Below are 18,301 nucleotides of genomic sequence, written 5' to 3'. Positions count from 1 at the left end.
TTTGGTTTTTATTGAGGTTTACACCGTTCTGGGCCAAATGATCTCTGCAATGCATTACGACACCATCCGTAGTAACCTCAGGAAAGGACAGATCATAACAGTTCAGTTGAGTTAATTTCCAATCCAAAACATCCCTATTAACATTGTCTACATGACAAATCATTATGTTTCACATTATCCCTTGAATTCTCCCAAATTATATAACCCAATTGTTTTATTGTAACATTCCTATATTTTTGCTCATACTCTATTTGACATTACTCTGGTGTTTCCCTTTCCTTGTTCCTATTCTAACAATTGCTTACACTTCTCTCCTCATCCTGGTTGATCATACAATTGTTTATATTTAGGATTTCCTAAATATTACAAACATTCTGCTGGCCAATATGGTCTGTCCGAGTTCCTCATATGACAAAAGTTGTAGTTGAATCATAACACAGTCCTAGTAACTGTGAAGATTTTGAACTACTGTTAATTCTTTAAACGGAGATGTGGTGCATATTAGACTATTTTCTTTATTTAATTGTAATATAATATATTGTACTCATCTATATCAATCATTGTTTAACGGCTCCTTCAATTCCCTTTCTTCTGTATTTGGTATAGCTCTAACATATACAGGGTTTAATGCACTTTCCCAAGGAATAACTACTCCAATAACACTTCCCCCTGGAAATCTAATACCAAATACTACATCAAATTGTTTATCTAAGTCTTGGACTGTTCTCCTTATGTCTATGATTCACCTGTCTCTTTCTTTCATTATCTTAAGGTCACACTACCCCATGTGACTTCCCCATACTCTTTGTGCTGGTTTCTCACACACCAATAATATTTTAAACCTTGTATTTTAATAGTGATCCCTTCCTGTATTTTTAGTTATGGTTCCTGCCTGTGCAAGAATATACATTCTAATCCTGTCTATATCCCTTCTATGTCTTGTTCTTCTGCTCTTTATTATTATCAGTACTCCATTCCCCTTATTCTCAGGTAACTAGTCAAGTGTAGAGAAATCAATGATAAGGATATCTGGTGCGTCTTGGAGGTCTGGACTCTCTCGGTGGTCTGAAATCTCTCGGCGGTCTGGAAGGTCCTTAAAGTCTCTTAATCATCAGTTCCCTCACTCTGGTACAATGGTTAAGATGATACCCGATACTCCCCTCTATCCGTACCATCGTTGGTATAACCTGGACAACGATGTGTATGGTCACTTCAGTTGTTAACCTTCCCCCGTCACTAGGGTCTCCGGATCAGCCAGAGTCCCTCTCAATCTATCGACATCTGTCTGTGAAAAGTGTCCTTCAATCAGCCTACCCATAGGGAAGCTCAGAGTTACTGCTGTAAAGACACAATCACAGACACACACAAAAGACAACAATGCTACCCAATGGCTGAGGTTGGAACACTCCTATAGTGGGAAACATTACATTTTACATTTACATTTTAGTCATTTAGCAGACGCTCTTATCCAGAGCGACTTACAGTTGAGTGAATACATATATATATTTTTTTATACTGGCCCCCCGTGGGAATCGAACCCACAACCCTGGCGTTGCAAACGCCATGCTCTATCAACTGAGCTACATCCCTGCCGGCCATTCCCTCCCCTACCCTGGACGACGCTGGGCCAATTGTGCGCCGCCCATGAGACTCCTGGTCGCGGCCGGCTGCGACAGAGCCTGGATTCGAACCAGAATCTCTAGTGGCACAGTTAGCACTGCGATGCAGTGCCTTAGACCACTGCGCCACTGCGCCAAACATGAATCTAAGTATCTGTCTCCACCACTTTTACCATCATTAAGGTAGCCAACAACACCTGGTACAGGCCCCTCCACATAGGGTCTTTCCAGCTCTTTCTTCTGTAGTCTTTTGCCATCACATAGTCTCCAGGGCACAGAAAATACTCAGATTATCCTACTCAGTTGTGCAGAGTTATCTTCACCCATGAAAAGAAAATCTTAAGAACATTGTTAGGTTAGGTGAGACACAGTATGCTACTCATGTCCTCTCATCCGTCAAGAAAAGCCTTGAGATTATGAAGCACACCTGCTTCCAGCTTGTTGTAGTCCACTTATCTCATAGACAGACCACCTCTACACCATGCCTCCTATCACAAAAACAAAAATGATTTAACCTAACCCATAACACATTATTACTACTGCTCATATCCTTAATACACCTTGCATATTTCCCCACAAAACCATAATAAAACATTAAAACCTCTGTAATCCCAACTTCCCCCCTTGGAGACATGCATCACATCGTGATTCATGTGTACAAAAAACAAAACAAAACAATATTGCCTATCAAACCTAAAATAATAACTAACCTTAAAATGACAACCCTTGAGCATATCTTTACTTAACTGTATTTCATAACACTATTCAAGGAATACCTCTCCTTCAGGACTAACCCTCTCACTACATCCTTGTCCTGTTTCGACTAATTTATATATAGGATTTTTTCCAAATTATAAACTTCTTCACAATTATCCTTATTTTATCTAACCCCCTAATTCAGCATGCCTCTAGAATTCATAGTGCGGGTGATCAGGTCGCACTATAAAGCCAGGACAGATTTCAGAGGTCATTGAAATCATTCAATGAATTGTTTCATCCAATAGTATACTACTCCTAACAACCATCGAGACCTTTCATAAATGTTGTAAGTCCTTAGTACAGCTCTTTTCAAAAATAAATCACATATTTACTCATCCCTCAGTAAATAAAACCCAAATTACATGTGTATGCCCCTTTAAGATATTTCACTTCCATCCCATCTAAAAAACCCAAATAGAAATAAAAATCCTATACAACTAACATTTCATACTAAGTAGTTTGTTTGTGGTTATTCGAACACCATATAGTAAAACAATAAACAAACAAAAATGGCCAGGCCTTATTTATTTTGGTAGCTCCCTATGACAACCTAAAAATAAAACTTCTTAATTTTACTCACTAGTTCCACCCTAGCCTACAGACTTTTTTAACCTCCCAATAAAGAAATCCCCATGTTCCTGGAAGAGAAAGTATACATGTCGTTAACATATAATCAACAATCCAAAGATAGTAATTACACACAAAACATCATACATATATCCCCAGTCCTATCTCATCAACAATCATTAACCCCAGCATCAATTTAAAATTGTTTGATACGTCGTGTCCTACCTTACCCCTAACATGATATTATAGGAGACTCCCATCAACCCTTAAAAGAAACTCCCACTTAGAAGACACTAGATAATAACACGTTTTATTATGTTAACTACACCTTCCACTATAAACCTATAACCCCATTTTAGTAATTTAAACGTCGCAAACTGTTGCATTGATGTTCTCTTTTTTTTCTTCTCTAAAATATAAACATAATCCAAAACCCATAAAAAGATGTCTACTTAATCCATCAAGCCAACAGCAACAACTACCTCCCAAGGTTCAACGTACTATAAACAAATTATCGTTATCTGAAGTAATAAAACATCATCATAACTCACTGCTGTTTAAACAAACTATATAATGTCATAATAAAATGATCAATTATCAAATATCGTTCCTTATTCAACTATCGAGACATGTTCTTTATTAGTAAATCGTCTCCACAAAGCAATACTACCTAATAACATATTCTCATTCTCCTAAGTAGAAATAATTACTTCTATTAAACAATCCCATTCAACATCAAGTCAACCTGTCTCATCACCCAATTAACTTATTTTTTAAACCCTCTACAATATCTATCATACTCTACCGCTAATTTCCCTCATAATGGTACCTCAACAGATGACAAATTATTTTATATTTATAGTAAAAACCAATAAAACATCCAATTCACCAATATGCAATTTTAATTACTATGTTATCCTATCCGACATGGATTGGTAGGACAACATCTTTCCTATAATGTTATCAATGAAACCAGTAATTCACATCAATAACATCAATGTAAAAGATTTGCTTTATGTCCCCTACTGGATTCGAACCACGGACCATCTGCACACATTGACAACATTCACCATCGAAGCACCGTTACCCGTCGCTCCACTAATGCCACACAAAGCATCTACTTCCAGTTCATTGAGCAAGTGACGTCACCCAACGAAAACCGCACTAGCTCTCACCGCTAACTAGCTAGCAATTTCCTGCCGATAATATTCAACCTTCTACGACTTCCTACAAAATACGCGATCCTTGTAAACCTAACTTAACCCATAATGTCCCTTATAGCGCTCTCACGTTTCAGCAAGCTCCAATGTTTAACACCCACAGACAAAAATGGAAATTCTTCCATTTTTCCTAGCAGACCTAATAAAACACACTTTCAAACAGCGTTCTGCATTTACCTCTATCATAGGGTTTAAAAACGAACTTAACAACATTAATCATGCTAAATTTCCATAGTAACGTCATGTTTGGTTCAGTTGATCTATTACCATAAAAGACATACACTTCTCCATGCGTCGTAAACTATATCCTTATTCTCTTGTAATCAACTAAAATCATAGCCACGCAATTAAACCATCACCCCGCCATTACAGAATGAATGAGATCTATTAATCTATCCTTTCTAAGTAAGCTACAAGTAACACCAAACACTTGCTGTAGTTTACCATCATATATTGAAATCATCCATTTATCACAATCCAATTTATTTATAGACATATTCCACCATTGTCACTCGTTTAATCTAGCAAAACCTTATTCAATGACTAAAAATTACTACCACGTACTCTCCTCTCCGTTAACATTTTAGTCATTTAGCAGATGCTCTTATTCCAAGCGACGCACAATTAGTGGGCTCATACATTATTATACTTATACTAGCCCCCCTTGGGAATCAAACACCCAACCATGGCGTTGCAAGCACCGTGCTCCACCAACTGAGCCACAGAGGACCACAGATGAGCGTATAGTGCCTTTTTCTGATAATGTTATAATTGTAGCCTATTGCATTACTTTAGTTTTAAATATAAGTTTGTTTATTCAACAAATCTAGAACTCACTATAAATTGGTGCTATTCACTCAGCATAATAGCCAAAGCTCCTTGCATCCCCTAGTTCACGTAACGAAAATACATTATCATTCTACAATTCACAGACGTCATATGACCACACCGGTACACGTGACCTGTTCCTCCAACAGGTTTTATTCTACCCCTCCTGGTAATGTGAATTTTCTACACTCAGTTGGTCAATGAATATCCACGCACCATTTATTCTTCTCTTTCCTAATGTGAGATTGGGCACGCCCTTTCTCCATCAGACAGAAGCTTCAAACAACCTCAAATATATTTCCTTTCCTTACAGAAAGGCTATTTACTTGCAGGATTTCTTATTATTCTAACTCACACAGATGAGCAGCCACTTGTGCCCAAATGAATCAGACAGTTGAATGACTCACAGCCGCCCAAGCAAACCACTCACTCGCACAAGATGAGCAGACCTACCCTATTTAACACTTTATCAAATTTTTGAAGCCCTTGTAGCTATTTAACCCGTTCACCTACTCAGGATGACCGGTGTTACTCCAATTTATGGTGTCACCTACGCCGGATGACCTAACTTTTTTTACCTGATCGACCCTACCTAATTTTGGCATCACCACAACACAGGATGATGCCCTACCTGCCCGTTCAGACATCTGGAGTGCTAATTTTAGCTCTCCAAAGCGGTATCCACAGGATTTCTATTTATTTAGCCCAGGTGTTACACTTCCTCTACACACCTGGACTTCTACTACGCTTTCCTAAGCGACCTGTAAATTCTGCCCTATTTTTTCTGTTACACTTCCTCAACACAGAAAAAGGAGAGGTATTACACAGGATTTCTGCCTACCTAAGCAGTCCTCAAGACGATTCACTTCCACAACACGTCTAAAGCGGTATCTGTAGGTCCCAAATTTAGCTAGCCACCTGCCCGTTCAGACCTCTGGAGTGCTAATTTTAGCTCTCCAAAGCGGTATCCACAGGATTTAACATGTTATTGTCTGATCGCTCAACCAGCTGGACAGCCGCCCGTGTCGAAATGACCCAGACAGAGCGATCAGCAAGATGAATCAAATGAATCAAATGAATCAAATCAATTGAACAGACGGTTCAGACAAACGACAGCGACATATATTCTTAAATTCAAAAGCTCCTAGTTTTTAATTTTCTGGTTCTTAAATTTGGAGAGACCTACTTGGTATTTCTTTAGATGTTGCCGAGCCCCGGATCGGACCACACAAACGTTATACTATATAAGTAAGAACTTGGCTTACCTTTTAAAAGCGGCCGCTTTTGTTTGTATGGTCCGTCCAAGCCGTTTCACAACTGCAGATGTATACCGTCTCTTGTCCCTATTTTTCAACTCCTGGCCAAGCTCGCCAATTATGTGGTAGAAATATTTGACTAATATATAATCAACTCAAAAATATCTCTCAAGACACCGGAGCTTGTGAATCCAAGAATTAGACTTTATTGCATAACAAAGCCGAGCTTGCTCCATGGAACAACTGTCTCTCTCTGGCTTAGAGATCTCTTATATACACACAAATGAACAAACATGCGTACATTCCTAACTTATTTTAGTTCTGCACCACCCTTCTTTTTCAACGTCCAGCTGTCACACAATGTCCACTCCAAAAGGTCATGAATGCTTTTTTCTATAGGAAGCCTCTCATTCTATCATTCTATTGGCTGCGTGGCTTAGGCCCCTTCTTAAAAAAGAACTAATGTAATGCACACTGTTGAGAGCCTCTGTGAAAGAACACATGCATTCATTTAAAACACAGCATATACTACATGTCTATATTCCTTATTTAAGCATGTATCTGGATTATAAAATATCAAACATGTTTATTATATTTTACCTTTGGCATCTCCCTACATGTGCCTTAATGATACATAAAATAATACCATAGAGGTAAAGTTGATCTGATCTGACTGGATGATTTTTGGAATCCCAAATGTTGAAATAAATTGAGTTAACACTTTAACTACTGATTTTGAAGTTATGGTACGCAAGGAAAAAGCTGCCGGATATCTAGTTGCTTGACACATAACAGTTAATAAGTAGCTATGACCTGACTTGGACCGTGGTAAAGGCCCAACACAATCGATAATAAGATGCTCAAAAGGTTGCCCTACGGCTGGTATTGGATACAAAGGTGCTGGCTTCAAAACCTGGTTTGGCTTGCACGCTGACACGTATCACAAGTTTTAATAAACTGAGCTACATCCCGCTTTAAACGTGGCCAGAAAAAAATTACGGAGTATACCATAAGTTTTACGAACACCCATATGACCTGCCACATCATGTGAAGTTTGCAACACTTTATTTCGCGAAGTAGTAGGTACAACTATTTGAAAGACTGGTTCTCCTAGACCCTGATCATAGTGTGGAACCCATTTCCTGACCAACAGCCCATCAAGAAGAAAATAACACTGAGCACTATTCCTCACCACTGAATCAGGAACAACTTTATCAAACAGATCAGCCAAGGTAGTATCGGCCTTTTGCTCAGCTATCAATGAATCTCTAGAACTAGTCAACTGTTCTGTCTGGAGTTTGACTGGCAACTCAAGACTTTCTGGCTTACTCTCAACATTATTACGAGAGGCAGCGCAGGTAACAGCACAAACTGGAAATACCTTAGGAGACACAGTTGAGATCTGGAGATACCCTTGCTGGGGACACTGAAGGTTGCTTCATAAGGATGTTTAATTTGCCATCTGCCCACACCTTACTACCCGCCAAGTCATTCCCAAAAATCATGTGTACTCCCTCTACTGGCAACTGGGGTCTAACCCCAACATCTACATCACCCTCTACCAGACCACATTTTAGGGTAACTTCATGTAAAGGAGAGGAGAATGGAACTAAACCCATACCACGTACCATTACACATCTGCCAGTATCAGACTCCTTAGAGAATGGCAACACAGATTCCAAAATAAAAGTATCTAAAGCGCCAGTGTATCTTAAGATCTTGATTGAAACATTTTGGTTGCCATCTACCAGGGACACTACACCATCTGAAATAAAGCCTGAAAAATCACTGTGGGAAGACTGAGAATCAAACTCAACTAGTGGCTGAAAAAACTCATTCTGGTGGTCAGAGGCTGTAACAGGAGCTGCCATCACAGCAGGTCTAACGTGACCTGAGTTTTTTGATTTAAGTAGAGGACAATCTTTCTTCCAATGTCCTTCAACTAAACAGTAGCGACAGGTATTAGCATTAACCGGTGCTTTAAGTCCTCCAGACCCAAACTTCTGCTGAGGCCTTTGAAAAGAAGCTCCAAAATATGGTGACCTACTATTCCTAGAAGTAAAGTTATTTTTATGGTACATGTCACTGTTTGACTCAAAATGGCTTATGTGTTAGCCTGTACTCATCTGCAAGGACTGCTGCATCACTTGGAGACTTAACTTTACGTTCATTCATGTATGTAGCAACCTGGTCAGACACAGAATTTTTGAACTGTTCTAACACAATCAAATTAGACAGACCCTCAAAAGTACTAACTTCAGAAGCTGTACACCAACGATTAAACGCAGAAGTCAAATCACAAACAAACTCAGAATACAGTGGGGAAAAAAGTATTTAGTCAGCCACCAATTGTGCAAGTTCTCCCACTTAAAAAGATGAGAGGCCTGTAATTTTCATCATAGGTACACGTCAACTATGACAGACAAAATTAGAAGAAAAAAAATCCAGAAAATCACATTGTAGGATTTTTAATGAATGTATTTGCAAATTATGGTGGAAAATAAGTATTTGGTCAATAACAAAAGTTTCTCAATACTTTGTTATATACCCTTTGTTGGCAATGACACAGGTCAAACGTTTTCTGTAAGTCTTCACAAGGTTTTCACACACTGTTGCTGGTATTTTGGCCCATTCCTCCAAGCAGATCTCCTCTAGAGCAGTGATGTTTTGGGGCTGTCGCTGGGCAACACGGACTTTCAACTCCCTCCAAAGATTTTCTATGGGGTTGAGATCTGGAGACTGGCTAGGCCACTCCAGGACCTTGAAATGCTTCTTACGAAGCCACTCCTTCGTTGCCTGGGCGGTGTGTTTGGGATCATTGTCATGCTGAAAGACCCAGCCACGTTTCATCTTCAATGCCCTTGCTGATGGAAGGAGGTTTTCACTCAAAATCTCACGATACATGGCCCCATTCATTCTTTCCTTTACACGGATCAGTCGTCCTGGTCCCTTTGCAGAAAAACAGCCCCAAAGCATGATGTTTCCACCCCCATGCTTCACAGTAGGTATGGTGTTCTTTGGATGCAACTCAGCATTCTTTGTCCTCCAAACACGACGAGTTGAGTTTTTACCAAAAAGTTCTATTTTGGTTTCATCTGACCATATGACATTCTCCCAATCCTCTTCTGGATCATCCAAATGCACTCTAGCAAACTTCAGACGGGCCTGGACATGTACTTGCTTAAGCAGGGGGACACGTCTGCACTGCAGGATTTGAGTCCCTGGCGGCGTAGTGTGTTACTGATGGTAGGCTTTGTTACTTTGGTCCCAGCTCTCTGCAGGTCATTCACTAGGTCCCCCCGTGTGGTTCTGGGATTTTTGCTCACCGTTCTTGTGATCATTTTGACCCCACGGGGTGAGATCTTGCGTGGAGCCCCAGATCGAGGGAGATTATCAGTGGTCTTGTATGTCTTCCATTTCCTAATAATTGCTCCCACAGTTGATTTCTTCAAACCAAGCTGCTTACCTATTGCAGATTTAGTCTTCCCAGCCTGGTGCAGGTCTACAATTTTGTTTCTGGTGTCCTTTGACAGCTCTTTGGTCTTGGCCATAGTGGAGTTTGGAGTGTGACTGTTTGAGGTTGTGGACAGGTGTCTTTTATACTGATAACAAGTTCAAACAGGTGCCATTAATACAGGTAACTAGTGGAGGACAGAGGAGCCTCTTAAAGAAGTTACAGGTCTGTGAGAGCCAGAAATCTTGCTTGTTTGTAGGTGACCAAATACTTATTTTCCACCATAATTTGCAAATAAATTCATTAAAAATCCTACAATGTGATTTTCTGGATTTTTTTCTCTCATTTTGTCTGTCATAGTTGACGTGTACCTATGATGAAAATTACAGGCCTCTCATCTTTTTACGTGGGAGAACATGCACAATTGGTGGCTGACTAAATACTTTTTTCCCCACTGTAGGTTTGTGAATCCAACTTTTTCCTGTAACGAAAACGTTGACGATATGCCTCTGGCACAAGCTCGTAGACCTTCAGAACTGCTGATTTAACATTATCATACACTTTACTGTCAGCTACACTCAGTGCTACAAAAGCCTCACGTGCTTTACCTGTAAGTACACATTGCAACAACATAGTCATGTCCAAATCTGACCAAGCTCTAGCTTCCGCAATACGCTCAAATAAAGCAAAGTATGTGTCTGGATCTGACTCATCAAATTTAGGCAACAAACAAAGATTCCGTGAAACATCAAACTGTGGTAGTCCCTCTGGTCTATTAGCATTTCTCAATCGCTCTATCTCCAACTGCATATACAACAGCTCCCTCTGCTGCGCAAAAGTTAATGAAAGACTGAAAACTTGTACCCTCACTACTAGCAGATTGACCCGAAAAAAACACCTATTTCCATAAGACCCTGCTTAACAGTCTCTTTAATTTTTTTAACAACTATCTCAATCTGATAATGTTCAGCAATTTCAATTAACTGCCCCTTAGTACACAACTCTAAGGCTACCTCTGAAGGAGCTTGAACAAAACCACATTTTGCTCAACCAATACAACCATTACAAATGCTCCAAAACAAAAAAACACACAATTCACCTGCTGCCAGTCTGGGTTCAAGGACAAGATCCACACCCCACTATCCTCCAAAACAACTAACTAACTGGCCCTAGTCTTCGTGCAGTCACATGTGGTGGGGTTTTATGCACACAAAACCAGTGGAGTGGAAAAGACAACCAGAAACTGGCAGCCCCCCCCCCCCATAACCACGGAGGTGCTCCCGAGCCGATGTAAGGGAAAAGGAAAGCTCTACCCACGTTCACTGCCACCTAAAACACCACGAGCCTCCTACTGACACTCGCTGATAAGCCTGAACAGTAGAGGACTCCCACTTGAACAACAACCCAGAAAAACCCAGAGTGAATTGCTACCCAAATTTAACTACCAAATTAACTAAACCAAAAGAACACATGGCTCTCAACGCTCTCTCCAACAATATTGGCCCAACCAAAACATCCCCTCAAACCAAAAAAATTGGCAATCTGTACTAAACTAACCCAAATTGACTATAAAACAATAGTCAAATAAGCCAAATTACAAATAAACAAACGTATCAATAATAAAGCAAAGGCAATCTAGACAAAACCTTAACCAACTACGACAAAATGTTAAAGTAAACTAAAATACTAAGGTAAGACTACAGTACAATTAACTTTAACTTACAGACGAGCCCCCACTTGTCACAGGCCGGCTCATAGCCTGTGGCAAAAATGAGGGGACATGAACAACAGGTATAGGCCAATCAAAAGGTTCTTTATTGTAAACCAAAAACTATTAACTTTAAACAAAGAAAAAGGAATGAGGTGTGGAAATGTCATAATGTAGGGTGTAGGTAAGGTGCATGGATGCATGAATCTGTGTGGAAACTAAGTAAACCTATAAAGGAACAAACAAAACAGGATCACACCTGGAGGAGCAGGGAGAGAGAGAGAGTGGTTAGTGAAGCAGTTTTAAATACCCTGAGCCCAGGTGGCTCCAATCACACCAACTCCAATCACTAACGACCCTCCTCTGCCTGCAGGATGAAACGCCCCTGCACTGCAGAGGAGGGGCCGTGACAGATTCAACCTATGGATGTAGATTATTTTTCTAGCATTTTAGCTAATCACTGACAGTATGGAAAGCTGAGTCCTTGGATGAATTTCTTAGCTTCGGCTCGACATCCCTTTTATGTGCATGGTAAAAGGAAATCACGTTGGCCTGGCTGGTTTTCAATACCAAACTCAGCTCTCGATGTGAAACTTTTTCTGAAATTTTTAATAGGATAATTTTTAATACTTGTTGAATGTTTCTGTCCTGTCTTGAATAACCCAACGTTTTGCTCAAGAATTATACTGACAAGCTAACTAACACACAGCTAACATGTCTTGCTTTAGGTTATGCCGAAACAATTCCAACCCTTGTGCAGTGGCCACATAAAATGTAACTGCTCTCCCTTTGTTGTCACACACAATGATAGACAAAAATGGCTTATGTGGTTGTACAAGGGGGGGGGGGGGGTGCTCAGCATGGGTTTACAAACTACTTAATTATTCATATTTGATTTGCACAAGCAGTGGGCGTGTTTTGAATCTGATAGAAGGAGCATAGTTGAGTTGAGTGGAGCTGAAGGGTGGGTCTAAAAATAACAAGATAACTAATGTAAAATATACTGTGTCTGTAAAATGTATATAGGGTTAGAACTTTTGTGAAACAGCACAGTTGAAAAATATATGTCAAATAGAAATCAAAACTGGATGGTCTTCAGAGATAGATGGGAGGGGTTGAGGGTAGCTGAAGGATGGGACTAAAAACAAACAAAACATAACTATTTTAAAATATACTGTGTCCTTAAAATGTAGATAGTATGTATAAGCTGGAAGTAGAAGCATAAGTGTTGTTGTCCATTAGTTTGCTCCAATTAGGGGAGGGATGGTAGGGTTAGGGGAAAATAATAAAGGAAAAAATAATATTTTATATATAGATGGGGGATTGGAAATGATACAGACAATTTCATTGATGGAAGCCACAATCTATCTGCAATATTAAAGCTGATCTACCCCCCCCCCCCCCCCCCCCCCCCCCTTTGTTACATAGAGACAGAGACAGAACAGTGACTTAGTCACATTCCATTTAATCCATGTTTAAAGATGCTGTTAAGTCTCTACTTCCTGATTGGGTCTAAAAGCATTTCAACACATTTACTTTGCAGACTCTCTGGTGGTTGAGAACCAGTTTGAAATTGCTTTTATGGAAATTATTTAGCAACCAAACCCATTTGTTTTTTAAATTCTAATATTGATTGACACTAATTCTTACTACATTTGAGTCATTTTGCAGACACACTAATCCAGAGCAATTTACAGTTTTTCTTTCTCCATACTGGCCCTCAGTGGGAATCAAACCCACAACTCTGGCGTTGCAAGCACCATGCTCTACCAACTGAGCTACACGGGGCCCATAGACATGTGTGTCACTACTGTTATATAAAACATTTTATTGCTTTTTGTTTTTGACATGATGTGTTTTATTTTATTATTATGTTCTGTTTCTATTAATCTAAACTCAAGAATTGATCTTGGGGTGATTTGTTTTCATGAATATGGTTTTCATATTTTCAAGGAAAACTTCCTCCCAGAGGGGAGGGGCTTTTTTAAATGAACTTGCTGTCTGTCTCAAAGAAAAGTACAATTTAACACTTGCAATAGTTAAACTTTAATTATGCATTTAATGGCCTTTCATTCCATTTTATATCCATCTGATTCATACTTGATACATTTTGAGGATACCATTGACCAGACCAACCAACCTGACCAACATACAAAGCCAAACAGTGACTAGTAACTCTTGACTGTAATAATATTTCATCAAATGCTGAGAACTGATTGAACTAATGTAATCTTTCTGCAGTTAACAAAGAATGATGTTTTATTGAGCTTGGTTGAAGGAATTTATACCTAGGGACATTTGCATGTCAAAAGCACATTGTCAACGCTCCCATGGAAGACACTCCTGTTGTCATGGGCTAGAAGTTGGGTTCCATAAATTGGACTGAAGTCTCAAGAAGGAACTCTCATGTGGTGCAGGCTGTTTCTTCCAGAGGGATTTTGTAGGTTCGGCCCTAATTTATGTACTCTCTGACACCTGGAGTTGCATGGCAAATGGTCCAGGAACACAAGGAAAGCACAAAAGACAATGCCCAAGGACTAGTCAGCCCCTCCCCCTCCAAGGGGCCAAAATGCATCTCTCTGTTACAGTATCCAGAGGACTGACTATTGAATGAGTGATAGAATAATATTATATTATCCATGTTTGGTATCTACAGTATCTACTTGTTCACTGAGGATAACTCTGATGCTATCTATATGGATGTATAATCTCTGTGGTTACTTGTATCTGTGAACTTGGAATTACTCAATTATGTCTTCTCATCAATTCTTTCTTATTTACACTGTTCTCAGCCCCTACACAAGCCTTTAAATGCTGTGACACCCTGTGAAGACTGGGCCTGTGAGTGTTTAGGTTACTGTAAACTTGGCATCGTTTTATTATTCAATGGTTGTTGGTTTTGGGTTGAAAGGTTACACCTTCAGATGATATAAAGGCTTTTGTTCTCTCTCTTATCCTGTATCCAGTCCATGGAGGAAGGTTGTATGATCAATTCTAATTTCATAGGCTTCTAGGCTTCCGGCCTACTAGGTATCTCTTTGTTCATGCTTTGTCTTCTAAGTTAACCTTAGGATCTATATGCCTAGAAGAATGCTTGGTAATGCTTGTTAATGCTTGTAACTTAAGCTATATGCTTTGTATGTGACTCCATTCATTGTATAATGTTAACTAAATATCTGCCTTTGATATAGACTATATAGACTACCCCCCCCCCCCCCCCCCCCCCCCCCCCGAGTTCACGTTTTGATTTTTGCTCTAGCACTACACAGCTGATTCAAATAATCAAACTTGATGATGAGTTGGTTATTTGAATCAGCCGTGTAGTGCTAGGGAAAAAAACAAAACGTGCACCCAGGGGGTGCGAGTTTGGGAAACCCTGGTAGAGAATCATTGTACCATCTTAACCGCTGTGAAATATATTTTCCATAACCAAACATATTGTATTTTAAGTTGTTTGAAGCTGTTGTTCAAAACCGAAAGTAAAAGACGCAAAAACAAAACTTAAGAATGTGAAGCATAGATATAGTGCACATAGAACAGCTCTACCGCTTCTTAGACTTGCTTTCAATGAGAATGAGAGATATATATATATATAACTCACATTTCTATGTGAATTTGGTTGGGACGCCCAAAAAGTTACATATTGCAGCTTTAATTGCATTATGGAGTGATGATGCCATTAAATTTGGGAATGGTCTTGTGCGCACCACTCTTGAAAAACGCTGGAGCGAGACAATTTAAGCAATGTGAGGCTTCTACTGGGTGAATCATGTTTACAGATTTTTCCTCAGTAGCACGCAACACACATATTTAAAGTCATAATTCCTTTCCGTTCAAAAACCTCCATCACCAGAGAGCTGTGGGCCTTCGAATGAGATTCCATTTTCAGAAGGCTTGAAAGGCCTGGGCCCTACAGACTTTCTCCAGACATTGCAGAGTGAGAGTGAGAATGAATAAAGCAAAAGCCGCATGGTTTATGGTATAAACTTCTTTCCACTCAAAGGCATTTGAAAATGCAGACAAAATGAGGCAACATGGTTGAGGTAACAATATGGAAAAGCACTCTTTTCCTTGTTTAACGAACCGTTCAGCCATATTCATTTCTGAAGTATGGAACACATGTTGCGCCACCATTCCCACCAACCTAGGGATTTTCTTATGTAACCACAGTAATACGCAGGTTGAAGAACTATGGTTTGAGAGAAAAACTTTTCATTTACAGAATCACTGATCGTAAAACCTGTCTTATGTGACACCTTTAGAGACATCTAACTAGCTAATATTACTGACCTCACCCACTTAGCCTACTTTACTGTGCCATATGGCCAAATAAAACATGTTCAGACCTTTCTGTATGGCAAAGTAGACACAAAGGCACCTGATTTGACAAATAATTTATCATACATTTGCTTCATTACTTCAAAGTAAATCATACGTTTTTAAAGGTCATTGATTCAAAACAAAAGAGGAACTTCAACCTCAAACGCATCAATTATCAGTGGCTCATCTACCGCAACCCTTCCAGAATCAAACCAACAGGGACGTAGATAAAAAAATTACAAAATAAACTCATTATCTCCTCTTGTTCTTTGATGAGTTCACAAGGGATCTTATTAGTCTGATCAGACACGTCAATTACATATTCAGCACCCATTGAAGGTGGGCTTCCTATTATTTTTAACTTATCTAACGATCAAGTGTCGACATTAAATTACATGGTGCGTGGTGGTGGAACACTGAACAGTATTTATCCTATCATAGTCTGTGTTATCACAGCATCATCATACATCACCGTTCCAAGAAAGCCACCCATGTACAGTCTATAGATATAGCCACATATGACTCATAATGCTGCTCTTATACTCTGAGTCGGTATGTAGAATGAATTATCCTCGACCACGGCCACAAATTGGGGAAAACAAACATTCTTCGTTGTTGATTTTTTGGTTGTTGTACAGAAATATCAAAACATGCAGAAAAGCTACTGTGTTGTTCAATGTACATGTAACCTGGTAAAATATCCCGACCTACGGTTCGCAATGCTCCCATGTAGAGAATTGGGGACTGTGAGAAGAGCCCAGTGACTTCAGGCTATTCGGTGTGGAAGAGTGGGAAATTGTGGGGACACAGTGTCCAAGTTGGCTTTACGTAGCTATGTGTGTGGAAAACATTTTATCACAGTTAAGACATTTAACTTGTTTAGCTAGTATAGTCTGTTTGTAACTCCACTCACTACTTGTAGCTGTACAGCATTTGTTTGTGTTGTTGGTCTTGGCTAACTTGATGTTCTGGTTGTTAGCTAGCTAGCACTCACTCACGTGGCTAATGTTAGTGCCGTCATGGAAAGGGTCATGAGTGAAGCCCTACAATATTATGTTTTTCTAAGTAGTGAAAATACTCGGGAGCAGGTAATGTTGAAAAGTAATCTTTAGACATGTTGTTTTGTAATTGACTTAAACAAGCAGACAACAAGAAAATGGTGTTTGAAAAAGGTTACGTTTTTGCAGTGAGCCAATGGGGTAACTAAGGTAACCACAGGTTATTTTTATTTTACATTTTCCCACTCCAGATACAAACTTATACATATGAACAACAACAACATCTCATCTGCCCAGACCTGCATGCTCACACCCCCATCCCTAGTGCCGGCATTATTGTTTGCCACTTGGTGATTGATTTCCAAGTTTTTGTATACTTTTTTTCAAGATGAGTGATTAGAAGAGAATCGTCCCGCCAATTGGGTATCTCACTACACCCCCATATGCCATTGTCTTGAAATATGCAGACAAACGGATTAAAAGTATTGTAATGACCCGGTATTGTGTTCTGTGTTCGTGGGTGTGTTATCGTTCTCATGGGTGCTAGCAGGGGTTAAATATGCCAGGACAGATGGAAAGGTTGGGGGGGTATGATGGGTAATCCCGCTGGGTTTTGGAATGCTTAAACAGGGGTTACGGTCTCATCTCTCTCTCTTCTGTTCGGGACCCTTGACTTAACATGTTATATTTGTGTATGTTCGAGGTTTAGCGGTGTGGGCTGTGGCCTGAACAATAGCCCATTCAGGAATAAACCTGTGTTCTGCCTGTACACCTGGTGCCCGTCTCTCTTTTACTTTATGACCCAGCTGGGTCATTACATTGGTGTCAGAAGTGCTTTCGAACGACCGGATAGATCGAGATTAGGCGAGTTAGCGTTTCAGTATAGGCCGTGGTTAGCTTTAGCGTGACTCGCATCTACGGTCATGATGATCGGGGCGAGGCGGAAAATTAAGGAAGAGTCGGACAAAGTGTCCATTGTGGGCTCGGGTGTACCCGGTCGGGAGGGTCAGGCGACGACGGCTGTAGAAGAGCTGGAGAGCCACATGGCGGAAGTTAAATTGTCAGTCAGCAAGATGGCAGAACGGGCGGGTTTTCCTTCAAACCGCTCGACCAGAACAGACATCACGGCGACGGAGATATCGACGTCACCGCGTGCGGAAATGGCTGGGCCTCCTTATGTAAACAGAGATGGCAGCGCCCGATTGCCATTAGCCACGGTAGCGGCTAAACTTCCAAAGTTCAATGGACAAGGTAAATGGGACGTTTTTTTCACTCAATTCGAGTTGTTGGCTAGAGCCGGGAGGTGGTCTGACGAGACGAAAGGGTTACAGCTTGCCCTGAGCCTGGCAGAGGAGGCGTCGGAATGCCTGCTAACGCTAGCCCCGGACGAGAGGGGCGACTACGGTGCGCTAGTGGAGGCATTGGGGGGCCGTTTCGGCAGCGATGCACAGCCCAACATGCTGCGGATTGAACTGAGTAACAAAAAGAGACTTCAGGGGGAATCATTAAAGGCGTTGGCAAGTGATATTCTGAGCCTGTCCAGGCGGGCTTATGCAACTATGCCGATTGGGG

This window comes from Coregonus lavaretus (genome assembly GCF_964263955.1).
Source record: "Coregonus lavaretus genome assembly, chromosome: 2".
Taxonomy (NCBI): Eukaryota; Metazoa; Chordata; class Actinopteri; order Salmoniformes; family Salmonidae; genus Coregonus; species Coregonus lavaretus.
The sequence above is the reverse complement of the archived record's forward strand: the minus strand, read 5'-3'. Positions refer to the sequence as shown.